The sequence below is a fragment of the Camellia sinensis genome, chromosome 2 (genome assembly GCF_055761805.1).
Source record: "Camellia sinensis isolate YWXY chromosome 2, ASM5576180v1, whole genome shotgun sequence".
NCBI lineage: Eukaryota > Viridiplantae > Streptophyta > Magnoliopsida > Ericales > Theaceae > Camellia > Camellia sinensis.
Window position 1 is genome coordinate 194149896 of NC_138962.1, and position 23910 is coordinate 194173805.

General features: G+C 32.5%; 1 pseudogene across 1 annotated transcript; it reads right to left on the reverse strand.

The window, feature by feature from the left end:
* Positions 1-21437: 21437 nt before the first annotated feature.
* On the reverse strand, positions 21438-23166 carry LOC114258782 (hydroquinone glucosyltransferase pseudogene; annotated as a pseudogene). The gene has a single exon (XR_014362217.1). The product of XR_014362217.1 is annotated as a hydroquinone glucosyltransferase pseudogene (transcript).
* Between the last annotated feature and the right edge of the window lie 744 nt (positions 23167-23910).

Genomic DNA, 23910 nt, shown 5'->3' on the forward strand with positions numbered 1-23910 from the left:
TTCTAACCAGGCTAGTACTGAACTTTTTCATTGTTTTTTTATTTATTTATTTTTGTTTAGGTCATGTTGTTTGATATTTTAGAAGGTACACAAATTGAAGTTTTGTACTTGTTTATGGTCTCTAATTGGCTTTTGTATATCACTTGTTTGACAAACTATGCTATTTTGTTAGCCTGGAAATACACTAGTAAACTATGGTGTGGTTAAATTGTTGGCAATTTGTTGTCTATTTTTGGATTTTAATATTTCCAAGATCATTGTTGTACTGTGTATGATGAACACAGAGAATAAATAGTCATCAACGACTAGATAAGGAAGAAGTTTACTGATCTAGCTAAATTATAGGGTTTTTCATGGACATAACCCCTTTGCCATGTCCATGAAAGCCTCTGCTTGATTGAATTTGTCTCATTTCATAATAATAATAATTATTATTATTATTATTATTATTATTATTATTATTATTATTATTTTGGGTTTATTCGTGCAAAAAATGCCTAATCCGAGTTCATTGGTTTAAGCTCGGGTATGTCTTAGGCATGCCAATTCAGGATAAAGTTTAGGCTCATGTCAGGCCCAAGTTTGGTTGGTTGCCATGTAATTATTCATTTACACTTGTAATGGTTAGCCTTCTGTCATTATAAACCAGTTCCTTTACAATATTGTGGGTAAGAATTCTAGTTTGTTTGTAGCTATCCAGTATATGAAGTTATTTGGTTTGAAAAATATATATATGTTGCATCTTATTGTTTTCAATTTTTTCCAAGGTGATTAATTTTGTTTTCCCAAAACTGCATAAGAGGCTTTCATTGTGTATCTACTGGGTGGCTATTATATGATGTTGATAGGTTAACTAGTCGACCCAAAAGAGTACATGAGCATCAATGGCGGAGCTTAGTATATTATTGGGGCACTCGGAAGGCACTGGTATCATTTAATGTTGCTAGTTTAATTGGTGGTTGCTGCTGTTAGAGATATTTTTGCATGGGTTTATTGAACTCTATTGTAATCTCATAAACTGAGTTTGTTAATTAATAAATTATCTTGTGTTTGTGTTCATATATAATAGAAAAAAAAGTATGAAAAACAAAAAAATTCGGAAGAAGAAGACATTAAATCACATAATCGGTAGAAAACCATTCTTAGCTATTCGAGTAGAGGTATATAGTTTCTTTATATTTCAAATTGAAATTGTATATTTTGATTTTGTTATTTAATTTTAATTGTAATTATAGGAAACAAATAAGAAGAATAAAGTTCATGTAACTCGCTTAGAGGTGTGGATGGCTAGGTACTCAAATGATAACAAACCAAGTACTGATAAAGTTGCTGAGGTCATGGTATGTAGCTTGGTTGCTTCTCTCTCTCTCTCTCTCTCTCTCTCTCTCTCGCACACACACAGACTTTGTATTAACATGCAATTCATTTTCATACTTATTAGTTATTTATTTATTGCTTTCCTGATAAATGATAATCACAGTTTGGGTTTGAGTTTATGTTCTGGCTCTATTGATAACTAACAGTTTTGATTATTTTTTTTGGTTACAGTCATATCAAGTGGATATTGAAGCTACCATATTTGGCCATGTGCTAATTGTGATGCTTAAATATGATGTTATGAATGCTTATTCATTTGACCATATCCAAGTTGCTAATGCATTGTGATCAAGGAATCTTGTCTGCAAATTTTGTAATTGAAAATCATGCTTCTTCTTCTTCTTCTTCTCCTTCTCTTTTTTTTTTTTTTTTTTTTTGTGGTGAATTTGAAAATCATGCTTAGTAAATGGTTTAATGGAAAAAGTTCAATATTAGTCTCAAAATGGTAAAACAAGGAAGTTTAAAGTTCCATACTAGTTAAGAATAGATTTTATCATTCTTTAATTTGGAACAGTATGATTCATTCTTAAAATAGTTTACTTGCAAAATTGATCTAGAATAGTTTAGTTTTTTTTTTTTCTTTTTTCTTTTTTTTTTGTTTTTGTAGAAATGTTATTTATTTTTATTTTTTTCAATTTTTGATTGATGTGTTTGATTTCAATTGCTTTCCAATTCTTATCCATGAAAGCATGTGTGCTATACATAGATTTGTATTGACAATAGCTATATTTTTAGGCCAAAGAAGAGGTGGAGCTCCCTGAGTACATTCTTGGAACTGTTCGACTGAATCATGTGAAGCTCGACTCTGCTGTACCTTTTGAAGTTTGAAATATTTTGATACATCAACATGCTTTGATCATCATATTTACAGAAATAATTGGCATTATTGTAACCGGGTGCATTCTAATGATTTCCAGATTCTGGTGTGGATTATTGTTCTTATAATTTGGACCAAACATTGAAAATTCAATCATAATCACCCAACATTGGTTCCAATGAGTATTTATTCAATCTTAGATACTATCTTATCTATTTGGTTTTTGTTTTTCAGCCTTTGGTTTTGTTTTAGATAATATCTCATGAAATGTGCAATTAGTTCAATTCTTTGGTTTATACTCTGTTTCCAAAGTTGTAGTATGAACTTTGTAGTGCACACTAACATTTATTTTATAGCAACTATATATAGTCATAGAGAATGCCAACTTCGGTATTTTATTTCATACTCTTGCAGCAGCAGAGAGGAAAAAAAATGATATTTTATTTCATATTCTTGTAGCAGTAGCAGCAGCAACACAGACAAAAAAAAAAAAATATTTTATTTCATATTCTTCCAGCAGCAGCAGCACAGAGAAAAAAAAAAAAAAAAAAAAAAGCTTATTTTTTTCAAAAAAATGCCACTAAATGATGCCACACGTTAGTTTGGGAGACAGACGTCAAAGATTTTGAAAATGCCGTCTAATAGTTTTAGCGATGGTTTTCAAACGCTGTAAGGCTATTGCGGCGGCTGTATCAACGACGAAAAATTTAAACGTCGCTGTAACATTTTGTGGCATTTTTCAGACTTTTAAAACGCCGTTAAAACTCGATTTTCCTATAATGACTAAAGGTAAATACTCTCTCAAATTGAGATGATAACTTAAGAGATGTCAAACCTTTTAAAAAATATATCTAGTTTTTATACTTAAATAGCAACGTTCTCATTAAGGAGTTATTTGAGATGATCTGAGTTATTTGAGATGATTCAAATAAATATATTTTTTTACTTTTTATAAAAAGATATACAAAAAAAGAAAAATGTGATATGATTTAAATAAATAAACTTATTTAATTTATACCAAATAATACCTAAATTATTAATTTTTCCCTCATGCCCCATTTCCTTTCTTTTAAATTATTAAATAGCAACATCTCTTCTTTCTCTTACACTTTCCCCCCACTTCCTTTCATTCTCATTTATTTATTTATTTATTGGGTTAGAAGAGAGCGGCCTTTCATTCTCACTTTTACTCTCTTTTCCAAACACATCACACATTTACATTTTTATTTTTGTATTTATTATTATTATTATTATTATTATTATTATTGTTATTATTATTATTATTATTATATCTCTTTCCCTTTTCCTATCTCAATATGATACAAATTGTTTGGTAATAGGGTTTCTAGAACTCATGATAAAGGTACAAAGGATCGATAAATGCAAAATGGCACTTCTTGAAATGGCATAAAATTTGGTCAAGATATGAAAAATGGTGTGGAAATCAATACTCATTGTTTTGCCATGGCCTATAATGGATTTCGAACAAGTTTTATTATTTAGATATCAATTTCCTAATATTGGCATCTTTTAAAAAACAACTGATTCACCTATAATTCAGTTTAGATATGAAAGTCTTTTTAGTAGCAATCTAATCATGGAGATGGGACCAATTAAAAATTTCCTTTGGCTTATGTTGCACCAATTAAAAAAAAAAAATAAAGTGGGTAAAATTTCTTATAGTGTGAAAGAATTTACCATTAGCTTATTACAATATGAGAGCCTCTTTTGTATGGGACCAATTAAAAATTTCCTTTGGTTTATATTGTCCTCTTCAATGGTCCCGCAGGTAGTGTTGTCCGATCAACAACGAATTGTAATAGGAAATTAGCAGTGCTGACTTTTGTCGCCCACCATTACAATTTACAAGAATTCAAGATTTTAAAAACAAAAATTTAAGAATAAATTTATTTTTTTAAGTATTAAATATTTTTATCACTATAAGTGTTATTATTTAATTTTTAATGATAAAATTGAATATTTAGTAATAAATTAATAACCTTTTGAGACTAGAAATTTGTCCTACAAGTAAATACTTTTGGAACCAGCTTATTTTGTCTGTAAAAGTGCATTTATTAGTAGCATATTCAAAAAAAAAATTCCTAAAACTCATTTTTTAACTTTTCGGAACTACCTTTTAATGACTATCCTTGCGACAACTGAAAATAGTCCTCAAATATTTTTGGTAACAAAATTTATACATTTAGAGACCCAAAAAAAAAAAAGGTTTCTCAAACTCTTATATGTTGTAGTGCACGTTGATTTAAGTTACAAAAAATGATCGGAGACTTACGTGTAAATCTTAATAGATAGACTTATTGTCCAATACGTTTTATGATAATTAATGACATTTTTCATCAAACATTATTAAAAAAATGTCACAAATTGTTAATTTTCAGTGACAGTTTGGAAATTGTGTCATAAAATATGTCACTAATTATAAGTTTTAGCGACAGTTTAAAAAAATTATCGCCAAAAAGTCACTAATTTTAACTTTCAGCGACAGTTTGAAAAATGCGTCACAGAAAAAGTCACTAATTCTAAGTTTTAGTGACAATTTATAAAAACCATGATAACAAAAAGTCACTAATTGTCAATTTTTAGCGACACATGTAAAAAATTGTCACGAAAAATTATTTTTAGCAACAATTTTATTAGGATTTATTTTCAATAGGATTTGATAGAAATTAAAACTATTAGTATTTTTTGGTAGTTTACATATAGAGAGTTACGTGTAGGTCCTAATAGGTGGACTTATTATCCAATAGGTCCTGTGAGAATTAATGGTGTTTCATCAAATACTATTAAAAAAATGTAACTAATTGTTAATTTTCAGCGATAGCTTGAAAATTTTACAAAAGTATCACTAATTATAAGTTTTAACGATAGTTTAAAAAAATTGTCAAAAAAAAGTCGCTAATTTTCAACTTTCAACGATACTTTGAAAATTTTGACAAAAAAGTCATTAATTATCAATTTTTAGCGACATATGCAGAAAACGTCATAAAAATTTATTTTTAGCGGCAATTTTACTATGACTTATTTTCCGTAGGACTTGATTGGAATTAAGTCCAATTATTAGAATCTATTAGTAGTTTAGAAGCCCATTTTTTAGATTCAATAATGTAGAAGTGAGATAATTGATTGATAATTAAAAAATATATAAGATGGAAAAATAATATAGGAGTGATTAGTTGATTGATTATTGGGTTTGAAAAATGAATTTAATTTTTTGGTTAAAATAGTATTGCTCTTGAAGTTATGATGGCTTTAATTAATGAATGCAAGGAGATTCTTTCAAGTCTAGAGGCGTTGTTCGGGTTCATAAGGCTCATTACAGATTTTGTTTCAATAATTTTAATCATTTGTTTTTCAAAAAAAAAATATATTACGTATCATCTATAAAAAAAGAAAAAAAAATTACATCAATCTAAAAATTCTAACATATTTATTTTATTAGGTTTTTCTATAAAAAAAGAAAAAAGAAAAATTGTATCGACAGCCCCTACATTTTTCTATTTGTGTCATTTTAGTTCTTATAGTTTCAATTAACTCAATTTTAACTCTTAATTTTAGTTTTTGCATCAATTTGGTCAAATTGGTAACAACGCTAAAGTTTTTGACAGAAAATTTTCACTAAATTAATTGATATTAAGTTACTAAATTGATTAAATTTATAATTTTAAACATCACACATTCACTCTTGTACACATTTGAAAAATACCAACAATTAAAATCAATTGGACTAATAACATCATTTTCGCTGCCCATAAGTACACCAACACTGTCACCCAAAGTTTCTGCAGCTATTAAATTTTTCTCTAAAATATTTCTTTTCATTCATAGAATGAAAAATTCCAAAAACAATAAACAAAATCAATTTAATGTCTTCCAAAATAGAGAGGTCAATCCAGCCAATCCAACACACAGTCATCGTCACCTTTTCACATTTAATTTTCTTTCTTGAAGGTAAAGAAAGATACATATAATTTTAAAGAGAAGAGTATCATTAGTAGGAGTTCGGATCTCCTCTTTGACTCTTCTCCTTCGTTTCTTCCGTGCAACGGTTGAGATCGGTCGTTGCAGATCCAATGGCTATAAAAAAAAAATCTGAAATTGAAATTTTAGTTTCCCACCCAAACAAAAATACAAGTTATATAGCTTTTGTGTATCATTCTCACCCAGTCCCCTTCGAGCTCAGCCCCTTTCTCCTCTACCGAACACACCCTCACCAGTGACCCACCCCCGACGATAGCGAGAAGCTCTTCAAACCCAACCGGCTGACGCCTTTCCTTGGTTCTCCTTACACAGGCAAGCTCTCTCTCTCTCTCTCTCTCTCTCTCTCTCTCTCTATCTATCTCTCTATTTCAGGAATGAGTTTTTGATTATGCAATGCTTCATGACCTGAACCTGGTTCAACCTGTTTTTGATTTTGTATTTGATTTCATAAATTAGGGCTTTTTCATAAATATAGAATTGTTAAGTGAAGCTATGAATTGGTTTCTAATAAATATTATTCTTTTCGCTGTTGTTTTTATTTTCTCTACACTTTTTTCTTGTTTGGAATTTCAATGATCGATAGTTGAAACAGGGGATTTTGCCCATGTCTAGCTTATGAAATGAAATTATCATTACGAAAGCTTGGTTGGTTCAACTGAATATGATAGTCTATGATCTAAATCAAGGGTTTGATTGAATAATATTAATCCAAGTCAATAGTGTGGGTTTTTCCCCATTATCTTTGAAGTTCCCAGTCTGTAGTAAATTCTTTGGGAATTGGAGGCATCAGAATAATATAGATAATATGATTTAATGACTTGATAATGACATGTAGAGCTAACAATGTGGAAACTGTTCATGGAGTTTTCAGGTTGTAACATTAATAGTGTCTTTGTTCTTGGTGCCAAAATAATGAAATTGATTCATAAACATTTATTTTGCCTATATGTTTTTCCTGTATGGAGTTTTCAGTTTGTAACATTGGCCCCGTTTGGTAGAGCTGTGGGAAAGTGATTATAGCTTATACCGTAATAGCTTATAGCTTATAACTGTGAACATAAGCTGATTTTTTACTTATAAATTAAGTTTCTCCTCCCCCACTCAAAGAATAGTTGATTTTTGACTTTCAAAAAGCTATAAGCTGTATTGTTAAGCTGAACCAAACACATCAAAATAGTTTAAATTAAGCTAAACGCTGAAATAAGTTGGAAATAAGCCCTACCAAACTGGGCTATTATCAGTAATCATTCCTGGATTATAGGTGGATTGATTTTGCTTTTCTTTTGAAATTTGATTTTATTTTCAAATAACCATATAATCTATATGACTTATCTGTAGCTAAGATGAAAATTTATATGGCTTTTCAGTTTCATTTTGATATGGATATGAAAGTTGAGAATGATTGTGCTTGGAAGCCAAAACAGGGAATGCCATTTGATTTGGAACAATGTGCGTATGATTTTTATAATGCATATGGAGGAAGAATGGGGTTTAGCATAAAAAGGGATTATTCTAGGAAGAACAAGTTCACTAACCAACTTATTTGTAGACTTTTGGTTTGCAATAAGGAGGAATTTCGAAAGGTTAACAAGCAAAAAATCCTAGAGCTAAAACTAGGACTAGTTGTGAGGCTCGACTTTATGTTAAATTAGATGAGTGTATCGGGAAATTTGTTGTGATTGATTTCAAATAAAAACACAACCATGATCTTGTATCACCTGAGTGTGCCCACATGTTGCCGTCAAAAAGAAAAATATCGGCTACCCAAGCAATTGAGTTAGATTTGGCAGCACAATCTAGTCTTCATTTAGGCCAATCCTTGAAACTCATGGGTAGGGAAGCTGATGGGAGGCAATGTCTTGGGTTTACAAAATTATATCAAAAAAATTATTTGAGAATCAAAAGACAACAAAGTTTAGCATATGGGGAAGTAGGCAATGCGTTGCAATACTTTAAAGAAAAATCTTTGCGGAATCCTTTCTTTTTTTTTTTGGTGCTTTCTAGTTAGATAATGAGGAGCAAATTACAAATATGTTTTAGGCCGATGCACAAATGATCATGGATTATACCCACTTTGGTGATGTTGTCACATTTGATACGACTTACAAGTTAAACAAAGAACATAGACCCTTTGCATCTTTTGTGGGATTTAACTATCATAGGGAAACAGTTATAGGCTTGTTGTATAATGAGACTGCCGAATCGTTTGTATGGTTGTTTCAAACTTTTCTAGAGGCTATGTCAAGAAAAGCACCAAAAACTTTGTTCACCGATCAAGACGTTGCAATGGCTAAAGCCATACCCATTGTTATGCCTGACACGAGTCACCATATGTACTTGGCATTTGATGCAAAATGCATTAAAACATGTTAATTGTTTGTTCCAAGATAAGGGGGTAAAAGGTGCACTGAATAAATTCTTGTTTGACATTAAAGATGAAAATCAATGGAAGTTAGAGTGGGCTGAAATGCTTGATAAATATGATGCGCATGATAACCATTGGTTGAAATTGACTTTAACGGTGAAAGAAAAATGGGGTTGGCCATATGTTAGATCAACATGGGCTGCAGGAATGAGTACTACACAACTTAGTGAATCTTTTAATGCTTTTTTGAAGGATTACATTCATTCTGATTTTAATTTAAATGAATTCTTCATGCATTTTGAAAGAGTACTTAATGAGAAGCGATACACAGAGTTAGAAGCAAGATATGCTTTGTGCCAAAGGTTTCCAAATGTGAAAGCGACTATAAGAATGTTAATTCAAATGGGTAATGTGTATACAAAAAAGATTTTTGAGGAATTCCAAAAATGAGTACTTTCGATCCATTGAATCGAACATAGAAGCAATTGAATATGCTGAGGCTTGTACTATTTTCATAGTTGTTGTTGTTGGTAGCAAACATGCAAAGAAAGTGAAGATGGAGAGGGATGACTCTTTGGGTTGTAGTTGTACAAGGTTTGAAAATGAAGGAATTTTGTGTTCTCACTCTTTGAAGGTTTTTAGAGACATATTGAAGATGAAGGTTCCTTCAGAATACATTGTAAAGAGATGGATCAAGCAAGCAAGAGCGGAAACTGTGAAGGACATTAAGGGGAATGACATTCAAGTTGATGTAAAATTCCAACAAGCCTCGCGGTATAAGACATTAATGACTGCTTTAGTGCAATAGCATGTAGAGCTGCTGAAATTGAGGAACCTATGATTTTGCAATTGCACAAGTCACTACATTAGGTGCAAATGTTGAATGCAAGTTAAGTGCTCATTTTTGTATTGAAAATGAATTACATACTGAGGATGAAACCCAAAGCTTTGAAGTGGATTGCGAAGATGACAATCATATTGTGCAACTGAAAGGCTTGAAGAAAAAGGTGGCAACTAGTAAGGGCAAAATGTGGATTCGAAATGGCATTGGTAGCGAACTTAAAAAAAAAAAAAAAAAAAAAAAAAAAAAAAAAAAAAAAAAAAAAAAATCATGCTAACAGCTTGGCTTCTTCACAGTCTATAGGAGGTCCAACAGTGAGACTGTCTCCATTATCTATTGGAGGAGATGTCTATATTCATCAATATGTTCCTCTTCTTCATCCTCTTAATCCATTTGTTGCCATTGGTGGTAATTCCGTGCCTCCTTCATTGATGTATCCCACATATCATATGAGTGTTAGTTTCAGATTTTATTATTTTGTTGTGGGTATAATAGGACACTCTATGACTCATTGTGAAGCCTAATTTAATGTTGTCCTTGTTCTAGTCAAACAATTTGCATGAGATGTATGTTGTGCCAAATTGTGTGCCAAATTCAATGCCTTAACGATATTATGCTCAACCAACATTCCAGTCAGTAGGTGAAGGCTCATGTGGATATGACATTGGGGTCCGTTATTTTGAAGAATCAAATAGTCCAATGTGTAGTTAGGTTATTTCATTGACTTTGGCAATGGATATGGCATTTTTTGTACATTGTTTGGCCCTTTGCTGTTGTGTGTTGTTAATGTTTTTTTTGTTTGTTTGTTTTTGTTGTCTTAGGCTATCGACAGGCACAAACAGGTAGAACGCACTATAAATTTCGGTCATAGCAACTTATAAATTTCATTGTTTATGAAACTGCCATATCCGTCTGTTGCTTATGAAACTACTGTCCCTCTATTGCTCAAACTGTTGTTGTCCATTTGTTGCTAAAAGTGTTACTGTCTTTGTTGCTTATTTTGTAGTTGTCCATATTTTGCTAAACTGCTGCTGTCCATGTGTTGCTACAACCATTGCTAGCCTTGGCCATATTTTGCTACTATACATTATTACGTTGCTTAAGTTATTTTTTGTGTGAACATGTATGAGGTTCTTTGGTGTGAAACCAAAGTGTTGCTGATTTAAAGTTGGAGTATATTTGTTAATTCGGTTTGGTATGGAATGTACTTAAATCTATGCAAAAGTTATTGAAATTGGCCTGAAGTTATTGTTCTATATAGGAGTGATTTTTATTGTAAAGTACATTAGGATACTGTTGAAATCGTGCTTTATTATTGATTCTGCTGTTTGTATCCCCTAATTGGAGTCATGACAGTGGTGGTTCTCTGAGACATTTTACAATGCTGTTACAATGCAAAAGAAGATATGCCTCTAGTTTGCAAGTGGTGGCTGTCACAATTTCTAAGTTCTTTAATCTTTCAACTTCCCTTGGTTCGTGGTATCTTTGTGCATGTGTGCCTTTCTTTCTCACTACAAATGAGCTGATTGTGATGTTGTTCAATTATTGAATTTTCCTTGAATCCATGTCAAAAATTAATAAATAATTTCAGTTGATGATTTCTTTTCTTTTTTTTTTATTTTTTAATTTTTATTTATTTTTTTATTTTTTTTAATAATCTTTAAGGCTCTTATAGTTATTTCCGTTTCTTTTCCCTTACTTCATAATCTTAGCCATTGAAATTTTGTTTAGATGCTTTTTTTTATACTTTTTTTCTAAAGTCCTCCATGAACAAAGCAAAGGCAGTAAACAAGTCTCCTTAAGAATGGTTTTTATATGTTCTTGTTTTTGTCTGTCCAAGACAAATTTGAGATTGGATGCTCTCTTACTTTTCAATCTATTTCAGTCTGTTATCTACAGATTTTGAACCTATGTTCAGAACAATTCTATGTGATCTGCAATTTGAACTAATAAAACCTAACATTAGTTGTTCTTCATGTCTTCTGATATAACTATACGTAATTTGAATTTTAATATAACTATAAGTAACTGTTGGGCAGCCAGCAGCGATTTCTTATGCTAGCTTAGTAATTTCAATTTTAATAAATTGCTATTCAGTGTATATGCCGCTGCCCATGTGCTGAAAATTCTGCTGCAGATCCTTAAGGTAAACTCATAGAAGCATAATATACACTTAACCATGCATATCATACAATTCAAAACCATCATATACCATCTAAAATCAAGTAAACTCGTAGAAGCATTCCATCACTACATTCATGAAAACCATCTAAAATCAAATAAACTCATTCCATCCATTCAATCAAACCCAAAATGATAGAAAGTTTAAAATTCATTCCATAAACATAAAGGAAAAATGCTACAAACGTCAACAATCATCCGTTCAGTTTACCAAAATACAATAAAGTACAAAAGTTACGTCACAAAGTACAAAATGATAGAACATATAATGAAATATTCCATCGCTTTCAAATTATTTTCCATCCTTTCAAGCCTTTGACCATAGTCATTTTCTATGTCATCAAACCTCGTTCTTAGATCGTTAAAGTCTTCTACTGTTATAGCATCACAAGCTCTAGTGTTGGAATGAATTGTGGACGTAACATCTTCATCATCTTTATCCATGAACTTGAAGTAATTGCAATGGGCAGTGTGTACTCTACAATGCATGACAATCAGTTAGTTGAATAAGACAAATTAATTTGTCACTACTAAAGGATTAATTTTTCCAATACATACTTACATATTTTGATTGGCAAACAAAAAACAACGCCCTTGATTTCCATTCTCATTGGTTTTTACAATAGATATGGCAGTTGTTCTTCCACAATTGCACAATCTCAGTTAAAATCTTATGTTGTTATTGTTAGTAGAAGAAGAAGCCACTTTTTAAATCTGCATACACAATGCAAGCAATCTCACAACTGTAGGTGCTGTAAGCTTTGTTGTTTTATTATTTACTATTTAGTTTCTTTCGAAAGATTGTTATGTAGTTGATTGATGTGTTTTTTACTCTATGGAAGTGTCTAATGCATCCCAAAAAGATGTCTCATACTATATGTCATTCTATCATTCAAGGCTTTGGGTGCAACAGTAGCCACAAAAATAAGGTTTTTCGATACATATTTATACATCACATCATGTTCAGCCATACCATTTGCATGAGTATGAACCACCTGAAGAACATAAGAAATGAAAGGATTTTTACACTTACATAAATGAATCACCAAAACCAGAATATACTAAATGATTACAATTTACAAATGCTACACACTTCATCTAAATGATTACAATTTACAAATAATACACAAAAGTCATATGGACTGACAATATTCCTTGTAACAATCTCATAATCAAGTGTAACACTTAAAGCATGATACAATCGTGGCAAGGTCATGCTAGTGGAAGCCCCAAAGTCTCATAGACAAGAAATTTGCAGTGTTGTGCTAGTGCAGAGACAAGGTCTAAATTAAATGATTTGTAATTAGATACATATGGCAGTTCTATGCTTGTGTTTCAAGTAGGATCAACATCCAAGTAGTAAAGACACTTCTAGGGAAGAATCATGTCAATGTCCATGTTGCCCACATGTCAAATATTTATCTCTTTTGTTTCATCTTCTTTTAGAAGCTTAGAAGCCAAATGAAACATAAGGCTCTAGTTCTTTACATTGAAATTTTATAAATAAATAAATAAATAAATAAATAAATAAAATACTCTATGTGTGGTACTTGTGTGTGACATTAACAGAGGGAGGTCTCTCCAGCGAATAATATAGAGTTATGCCCATAAGAGAAGTTGCTTCTTCATCTATCTATGTGGATGGTCCTAAATTATAAATTTTTTATAACAATACAATTTTGTCAATTATTTTCTTTTCACAAGCAAACAAATATGTGAACATAGCATTTGAATATCATATTTCCAAAGGAGAGAGATAAAGAGAGAGAGATAGAAAGTAAAATTAGAATAAAACACAACAAACAAATCTGAGATGGGAACTTTCTTTCTTTATTTACGTTTTTCAATCCATGCAGACATCATAATCAAAATCCAGAAGGTCATAACACTACAAATATCAAGTCAATAACACCCAAATCAAAGCCCTAATTTTGAAATTTCAAATCTATTTTGTCCATCACAACCCTAACTTTTTAATTTCAGCATTTCGAGGACGAACCTGGTTTATATATGGCCAGAGAACCCACCTTCTCCTCAACAAATTTCTTCGCTAATGCATATGGTGGTCAAGGTGGAGCTATAGTTCGTGAAGCAAATAAAATGAGGGTTGGAGCGGTGGGTTGGGTTTAGGGGTCGCCGTCGTCCAGAGTGGGTCGTTGTCGAGAGTAGGTCGCTGTCGGGAGTGGTTGCTGGTGAGGCTAGCTTCCGTGGAGGAGAAAGGGTAAGTGTGAGGCTGAGTGAGAATGAGAGTGACTCAAATGTATAACATGTGTATGTATAGCAGTGGACGAGAAAATTTAGGTAAAAAAATTGAATTTTTTTTTTTAATAGCCGTTGGATTTGCAACGACTGATCTCAACCATTGCACGGAGGAAATGAAGGAGGGGATCCGAACTTCATTAGTAGGGATGGTAGTGATAGCAAAATAGGCTGATCCGTCAAATAAGTTCAGATTTGAATTTTTTTTTAAAAAATCTTATTCATCATGTTTGTTTCTAGTTTTTTAAAAATACTTTCAAAAAATTTTATTTTCTTGTTTACCGTATTTTTTTTTACTGAATTTTTTTAATATTTTAAGCAGTTTTTTTAATTTTTAGACACACCTAACATAAATATACTTAAAAAGTATAATTTTCGTGAAAAAAAAAATCTATAAAAAATTCACTAAATACCAAAAATACAAAAAAAAAGAAAAAAAATTCAATATATTTTTCATATTTTTGTGTATTTATTAATTTTTTTAAATATTTTTTCACAAATATTTTACTTTTTAGATACATCTAAGTAAGGTGCATCTAAAAACCTAAAAAATAAAAATCTTAAAATTTTAAAAATATTCACTAAAAAAAAAAAAACATAGGTTTTTATATAATATGAAAAACTGAATTCAGAAAATTGAAACCAAACACACTGAATGGGTTTGAGACAGAGGTAGGGAAAGTTTTTTTTACTCGAACCTACCCAACCCACAAACATAGTAATAAATAAATAATAATGTTACATATATATTATGTGTATAATATATTGTTAAATTTGTATAATATATATATATATATATATAATGTATTATTGAGTTTCTTTTATATATAGAAGGAGGTTAGAGCATCCACAATGGATGTGCTAAAAATGTGTATTAAAGTGTGTTATATGACAAAAAGTAATAAAAGTGAGACCCTAAAGTGTATGTTAAGAATTTGTTAATTTAGTGAGTGAATAGTAAGTGAATGGTGATACAATGGATATGTTAAAGTGTGTGTTAAGGGGTGTGTTAAACAATATATATATATATATAGTTTGCAGTTTGCAGCAGCTGGTGTGGAGACAACCAGACGTCCAGCCAGTCAACCGATCAGACCCATTTTTTTTTTTTTTTTTTTTTTTTACTTGAAGGGTCCGGATGTTCAGACATTCGATCGGATGACCCACGACACTTCCCTCTCTCTCCCTCGCTAGCTAGAACGCTGGCTGTAATTAACACACATTTTAGCATCTGACACTAACATTGAGCACTAACGTTGCCCTTAGCAGCTCCATTGCAGCAACCAAACAACACAATTGGTTAGCCAAAACTTAGCATCTGACACTAACAACATCCTTAGTGTGTTCATTGTGGATGCTCTTACATTTGTGGGTTTAAGGGGTGAGGGAGAGTCTCATAAGAGTAGGTCAAGGGTGAAGGCAAGCAGGGGAAACGGGGATAGGGTGGGGTGGGGGCCTAACCCATACCTTACCCTACACGTTGTCATCCTTAATCGTGGATTAGTTTGGATTATAGAGAGTAGAGCAGAGTGCAGGAGAGAAAGAAATTGGGTTTATAAAAAGTTTGATTCGTGGAGAATGGAACAATTTGAAACTGGAAAGAAAGAAGTTGGGTTTGCTATGTTTTGATTTATAGAGTAAAAGTGGAGAGAGTGAGAGCGAAAAATTGGTCTAGAAAGAATGAAAGATTGGCAAGAAAGAGCTGTTTGGGGTTTGTAATGAGAAGATAAATTTATACCACGGAGAAGTAAAGTTGGATTTGAAAGATTTCAACTATAGTTAAGTGGCATCCTCAAATATTTCCAAGATTTCAACTATGGTTAAGTTAAGTGGCCTCCTCAAATATTGTTGGGAAATATCAAAACAATGTATTTTGTAAAAATAATTATAAATTAATGATAAATTCTATAAATATTATTAATTATATAAACTCTTTCATTAATATCTAAGTTTTTTTTTTTTTAAAGGATGAGGATCCTCTCCTGTCTAGATTTTGGATTGGAGGGTGTTGTTTGGGCCCATATAGCCCATCACAAGCCTCGTTTCAATGATCCAAACTATTCATTTTGTCAAGTATTTTCTGTATTTCATCAAAAAAAAAAAAAAAAAAAAAAACAGAGAGAGAGGGATCAATGCGATTACTGTAACTTGTTCAATTTATTGTTTTTTTCACTAAAAAAATGTATAATTTATTTTTAAAAACACAATTGTTATATATTTTTTTACTAAAAAATTGAACAAGTAATAATTATCGGATCGGCCTAATTTTTTTGTGGATGAAATATACGAAGTGTCCAACAAAATAAATGGTCTAGATCATCGAAATGAGACTCGTGATGAGCCCCAATATTTATAAGTTTTGGTGACGTGCACAAAGGCATTGGTTGTATATAAAGTCTAACTTTCAGGTTTAACGACTCAGCCGTGTAAAACATAAATTCTAGTGAGATATGTCTCATTCTGTGCTTACTCTGCATATTCCTAACATTGTTGTTCCAACAATAGGTATAACATATTCTCTATATATGTTTGGTTTCTCTTAAGTTGTCATCTCAACTTGAGAGAAATCCACCTACAAATAATAAATTTGGTTTCTACCTGTAAGAGTTTTTTATTTGAATACATTAGTCTATCAAATAATTCATTTGATATGAAGATTAATTTCGATTGATTATGTATGGGATCAAATCAATATAGCACATTCCTATTGCAAACAAGTATAAGTAATTGTTGGGGTGACAAGGTATATTTGATAAGAACTTGGGCAAGCTAGGAAGGGAATTATGGAAGATGATAAGGTAGAAATGCAAATATAAAAAAACTTCTTCTTATTATGTTGATTACAAGTCAAGATTCTTGCATACATCAATTTACAATTAGCTCATGGCTTTATATAGAGAACATCACTATCTTTACCTCTTCTAACCTCTTCTAGAAAGGTTCTAGAAAGGTTTGATATTTTTCAACATCATTATTATATATCTCTAGATATTTCTATCATTAGTAAAAATCTAGATAGATTATTTCAATCTACTAGATATTTCTAAATAAATATTTTTCATAAATTATTCATTAATTACTCTAGATTTTTCTAGATAAATATCTTCATAAATTATTCATTAATTATTCTAGATTTATCTAGATTACAAATTATATTTTAACACTCCCACTTAATTTGTAATCTTCATGCATTCCTAAAACTATAAGAATTTTTCTGTTGGCACTGTTTTTGTCATGATACCTACTAATTGCTCCTTTGTGTTGACAAACTCCAAGTGGATTTCACCTTTCTGTACATTGTCTCGAATAAAATGATGTCATAGTTCAATATGCTTTGTCCTGCCATAGAATACTGGATTTTTGCTCATTGCAATGGCTGACATGCTTTCACAAAAAATTGTAATGGAACCTTCCTCTTTGTGCTCCATATCTGAGAGAATTCTTCTAAGCTAAACTGTTTCACAAGTTGCATCTGTAGTTGCAATATAGCCTGCTTCTACTGATGATAAAGATACAGTCTTTTGCTTCTTGGAACTCCAAGAGACAATTTTTGAGCCAATACAAAATACATAACATTATGTACTCTTTCAATCATCCAATGATCCTGCCCAATCACTATTAGTGTAGCCAATGAGTTTACTGTCATTTTCTTTCACATACCTAATGCTGAGATTCTTGGTCCCTTGAAGATACCGAAGAATTCACTTTGCTACTGTATAGTGTAGCTTGCTCGGCTCATGCATAAATCTGGAAATAAGATTTACAGAGTAAACAATGTCTGGCCTTGTATTAGTGAGATAATTTAGTGAACCAACCATTTTTTGATAGGCGGTAGGATCGACTTTCTCTACTTCATCATTTACTTGCAACTTCTCATTTAAAGAGATTGGAGGAGAAACTGACTTGCAATCAGACATATGAAATTTCTTCAATAAATCTTCAAGATATTTTCCTTAAGAGATAAATATTTCTCCCTTTGATTGCTTTACTTGAATACTAGGAAAATATCTCGTAAGTCCCAAATCAGTCATCTCGTACTTCTTTATCATGGCTCTTTTAAATTCTTCTACCATTGATGGTTTAGTTCCTATATAGATTAAATCATCAACATATAGGCAAATTATAAGAAAGTCTTGCGTACCTCCTTTCTTGATGTGTAGTGATGGTTCACTTTGGCTTCTCTGAAAACCATTTTGACAAAAATACTTGTCAGTGTTGCTGTTCCAGGCTCGGGATGCTTACTTTAAACCATACAGTGCCTTCCGAAGTCGGTAAACCTTGTCTTATTTTCCGTTGATTATGTACCCTTGTGGTTGTTCAACATAAACTTCTGCTTCAAGCTCTCCATTGAGAAAAGCTAATTTGACATCTAGCTGATATACTGGTAGCACATTTTGTACAGCCAAGGCAAGAACGGTTCTTACTGTCTCCATGCAAGCAACTGGAGTAAACGTCTCATTAAAGTCCACTCCAAGTTGTTGTGAGTATTCTTTTGCAACTAAACGAGCCTTATGCTTCTAGATGGACCCATCTTTTTTATATTTGGTCTTGTAGACCAATTTAAGTACGATCACATCTTTGTCTTTAGGTAGGTCAACAAGATCCCAAGTGTAATTCTTTTCAATAGTTTCAATTTCTTCATCCATTGCCTCTCTAAATTTCTTCTTTCATAACTTCTTCAAAAAACTGTGACTTACAAGCAAAAAATGTTACGTCACAAGTTTCATATATTTCTCTTAAGGAACGTATCTTTCTTGGTATTGTTTCGGATTCTTCAAATGAAGAGTTTCTTGGAGAGTCATTTATTGGCCTTAGGCTTAGAGTGTTATGTGGACTTTGGTTTGGGCTTTCTTCGAGAGTTGAAGATCATTCTCCTTCTGTTGCTTCATTAAATTCAAATCCCTTCTGCTCTAGAATGGAGTTATCATCCCACTTCCATGTTGTCATTTCATCAAATATGACATCTCTAGAGATTACCAATTTATTTTTCATTGGATTGAACAGACGATATCCTTTTGATTCGTCACTATATCCAATGAATATATATTTCTCTCATTTCTCATCAAATTTTTTCCTTTTTTGGGAAGGAATTAAGGCATAAGCAAGACAACTGAATACTTTGAAAAAATTTACCTGGGGCTTCTATTTGTGCCATGTCTCATATGGTGTTTTGTTTTGGACAACCTTCGTGGGAGATCGGTTTAGAATATAAATAGTAGTATTGACAGCTTTAGTCCAAAATTTGTTAGGAAGACCTTTGCCTTTTAGCATGCTTTGTCCCATCTCCACAATTGTCCGGTTTGTTCGTTCTACAACTCCATTTTGTTGAGAATGGTGTCGAATTGTGAGCTATCTTTTAATCCCATTTTCTTTACAGTAATTCATGAATGGAGTACAAATAAATTCTCTGCCACGATCTATCCCCAATATTTTGATTTCTTTGTCACTTTGCTTTTCCATCAAAGCTTTAAACTGCTAAAATACTGAGCAGGCTTTTGAATTTCTATTAAGAAAATAAATCCACATCATTCGAGTATAATCATCAACAAAGAATAGAAAATATCTATTGTTACTAAGAGATGATGTTCAGCAAGGTCCACAAATATCTACATGCACTAACTCCAAAGGTGCTTTGGCTCTCCAAGAACTCTTTGGAAATGGCAATCTATGTATTTTTCCATAAATGCATCCTTCATAAATTTTATTGATTTTGCCAATGTGAGGCAATCCTGTAACCATATCTTTTTCTTTTAATAATTTCATGCCCTTGTAATTTAGATGTACGTATCTAAGATGTCATAGATATGGATCATTAGTGTTTTCACTTTTAAGGGCAAAATTATCATTCAGTGGCATTACAAAAGGAAAAACTTTGTTTGGGGTCATTTTGACTTTTGCCACTGTATGATTTTTCTTTTTATCAAAGATTATGCATTCATCATAATTAAAATTTACTGCATAACCTTTTCGTACTAATTGCCCCACACTTAATAGATTTTGGGTTAGCCTCAGAACATAAAGAACATCATAAATTAATTTTTTGTTACCTTCCTTTGTATGGACGAAGATAACCCTCTTTCCTTCAGTATTTTGTAGCTTTCCATCACCAAGCTTTACTTGAGAAGAGACTTTGCTTGTCATATGATTATTGCATCCACTATTCAAATACTAAATATTTTCTGACTCTTGTTGGGCATTCATGCAAGAAAATAATTGTTCTGCTTCATTTTCTTCAAAAAAAATAGCTTTGACTTTATCATTGTTGAACGAGCAATCACGTTATGAATGATTTGAATTTTTGCATCTTTTGCACCTAAATCTGCAATCTTTAGATGTGTGATTAAATTTCTTGCAAATAGTGCATTAAGAGTTAGAGTTACCGCTGGAATTTCTTTAATTGTTATAGTCTCTTCCTTTATTTCGAGCTTGAAATGAACTTCAGCCTCCTCGTCCTTTTTTGGGCATTCTTCTTCTTTGAAATGAATCATTTCCCTGATTTTCTTGTTTCTTATCTCCAATATTAACTTTGGACTGAAATGCTTGCTCCATTGGCTGATTTGTAAACCTACTCATTCTTTGTACATGTGCCTCGAGAGAACTCATTAGCTCATGTCTAGTAAGTTTAGATAAATCTTTGGATTCCTCGATGGCAGCCACAATATGCTCGAATTTTGAGTTAAACTTCTAAAACTTTTTCAACAATTCTCTTGTTATCAAGGTTGTCTCCATAACTTCTAATTTGGTTGACAATTCTAGCAACTCGAGAAAAAAACTCATTAATAGATTCAGTATCCTTCATTGCTAGATTGTCAAAATCTCTCCATAATGTTTGTAGTTTAATGGACATAACCTTATCAAAACCTTGATATTCACACTTAATATATCTCAGGCTTCTTTAGATGTTTTTGCATCCATGATTCTAGAAAAGATATATTTGCCTACCCTTCGTTGTATGTTGAGAAGAGCACTTGCATCATTTTTCTTGTTTGTCTTGTACTGCTTCCGACATGTTTATGTCCAAGTTGCAAATTCTTCATCATCTGCTGGTGCCTCAAAACCATCTTCAACTAGTTCCCACAAGTCTTGTGAGATAAATAAAGTTTTCATTTGGATGCTCCAATATTCATAGTTCTCTTCCTCAAATATAGGGATGAGAGTTTGTGCATAGTTAAAAGTGGAAGTGCTTGCTTCCATGCTAAAATAGTATTTGAAGAACGAGGTTTTGAGGCTTTAGAATAGGTGAGGAGAACCTAGCTCTGATACCAAAATTGTTGAGATGACAATGTATATTTGATAAGAACTTGGGCAAACTAGGAAGGGAATTATGGAAGAAGATAAGGTAGAATGCAAATATAAGAAAACTTCTTATTATGTTAATTACAAGTCAAGATTCTTGCATCCATCAATTTACAATTAGGTCATGGCTCTACATAGAAAACATTGCCAAAAAACCTCTTCTAGAAATGTTTGGTATTTTTCAACAGAATTATTATATATCTCTAGATATTTCTATCATTATTAAAAATTTAGATAGATTATTTCAATCTACTAGATATCTAGATAAATATCTTCATAAATTATTCATTAATTACTATAGATTTTTTTAGATTATAAATTATATTTTAATAGTAATCAGATACAAATCCAACAAATTACACAAAATACACAATGTAGCCAACACAATGAAAACTAAAAATTAAGAAAAACAAGACAATGAAATGAATTCAACTGGAAATAATAATAATAATAATAATAATTCGGCTTCAAATGTTCTTATGATTTTTCCACTTGAATGCCAATTCAGAGAGTGATTTTGCAGAAGATCCATCTTCACTCAGGACTTTCGCGGCCGCATCCTTGAGTCCCTCCATTCTCCGGCGAATCTTCTTCCCATCTTCTCCTTCCATAAGACTTTTCACAACTTCTGCAATCTCTTCTCGTCCCACTAGCCCCGATTCATCACTTTTCGGTCTCAATGACACTTTCAAACCCTCAGTTAACATCACTGCATTCATTTTCTGCTCTGCGTAGAGTGGCCAAGCGATGAGAGGTACACCATGGACAATACTCTCCAGAGTCGAATTCCATCCACAGTGAGTCAAAAAACCTCCTGTAGCGCGGTGGCGTAGCACCTCAATTTGCGGTGCCCATGACGGCACCACCAGCCCTCGTCCTTGTGTCCTCTCTAAAAAACCTTTTGGCAAGAAGCTTAAAGGGTCGTTTTGGCTTTGTGCGTTGAAAAATGCAGCATTGGCAGACTTGTCATTAGGACTTCTCACCACCCACAAAAATCTTTGGCCACTCCGTTCTAAACCCAATGCTAGCTCATTGAGTTGGTCTTGAGAGAGAGTGCCACCACTTCCAAATGAGACAAACACTACTGACTCACTTGGCTGACCATCCAACCATTGCAAACACACGGACCGTTCTAACCCCTCACTCGAACCAGCTTGGATGAGAGGTCCGACCAGGTAAACCGGCGGCTGGCCCAGCCCTTCGTCCTGTAAAGCTTTTAAAGCTCCCTCTTCCAAGTCCACAAAGCTATTCAGAATTATCCCCTCGGCCGAACCGAACTGCTTTATATTCCGGAGGAACCCCTTGTACGAGTCGTGCGACCGGTCCTGAACCGGATCCAAGAGATCTTTACCGTGAACCGGTACACAACCAGGGAGTTGTATCGGTTCAGGTAGATCCCTATACTCACCCGTAACCGTCTCATCGAGCTTGGGCAAATTTAAGCAAAACAGCAGTACCATGGCTGTCGAAGAGAAGAACAAGTACGGTGAGAGGCTGAATTCTTTCGCTACGTCGAAGGCATCAAGCCCGAATAGATCGACGACAAGCGCTGCCAGGTGGGTGGTGGCGGTTAGGGAGGATAGAGTGGATTTAAGAGAGGGAAGAGAGAGAGTCATGGTGAGGAATATTTGGGATTCCGCGTTGTTGATGTCATTGGGTAATTGAACAGGTGGTAGGAAGATGTGGTGGATGGTTTTGGGGAGGGTTTGGAGGACTGTTTTCTGGGCTTTGGTGGGTGGTGCGGCGGAGGGGATGATGATGGTGGCGGAGAGATGGTGGCGATGGACCAGTTGCTTGGCCAATTCAGTGAAAGGGATGAGATGGCCCATACCTGGACTTGGTAAAAAAGCTACATGGGGTGTTTGGTCCATGGCTGCTGAGATTCAGAGACCTATGAAATTTTGGTGAAATATGGCTGGGATATGAATAAACAAGTTTAATAGTTTTGTTGGCGATGAGACGAGGCATGGCTGGTAGTAAAAGTATTTATAGGAAGGAAAATGGATTGCCCCGTGTGACTTTTGTCTCTTGTTCTCGTTATAAAAACAATTTTGAGAACATAAAATGATTCACCGAATATATCACAAAATGGTGAGTCTGACATGTAGGGTTCTTATGTAAAGACTTATTATTTATCTTATACCTATATTTTATTATGTGAACACATATATGTTCTTACGATTGCACTTTTAAGTTCAAGCGTGAAATGGTGTTCTAAAGGAATTTAGTTACCGAGGAATATTAGAGATTTTAAAAATTTTATTAAATATTTAATCAAATGTTTTATATGATTGTGATATTTATATCGTGTGAGTTTTATATGAATCTCATATCTATATTTAATAAAAAAATTTGTAAACCTTTTAAGATCTCTAAAGATAAAAGAAAGAATAATGTGAGAGACCACTTCACATGAATCTTGATAGAATTGAAGGATCTCAATTAAGAGATGTAACATATCTCTTAATTTATTGTATAAATAATGTTATTAACAATTTAAAAATATATATACATATATATTTTTTCCCTAATTTGAAAATATATAGGAGAGAGAATTATGGGAACTAGTGACGTAAGGACAAACATAAATTCCATGACAGGAAGGGAGTGTAGTTTGTTTTTGACATAGAGGTTGCTTGGGGTGTCTTAAATATGTATATTTTTTATCTTTTTATATTAAAATGTTAAGAAAAAAAAAGATAAATATTTGGGTTAATTTTTTGTATTTGTAATAAAAAATTATATAAATAAGTGTATAGAAAAAGTAAGTCTAAT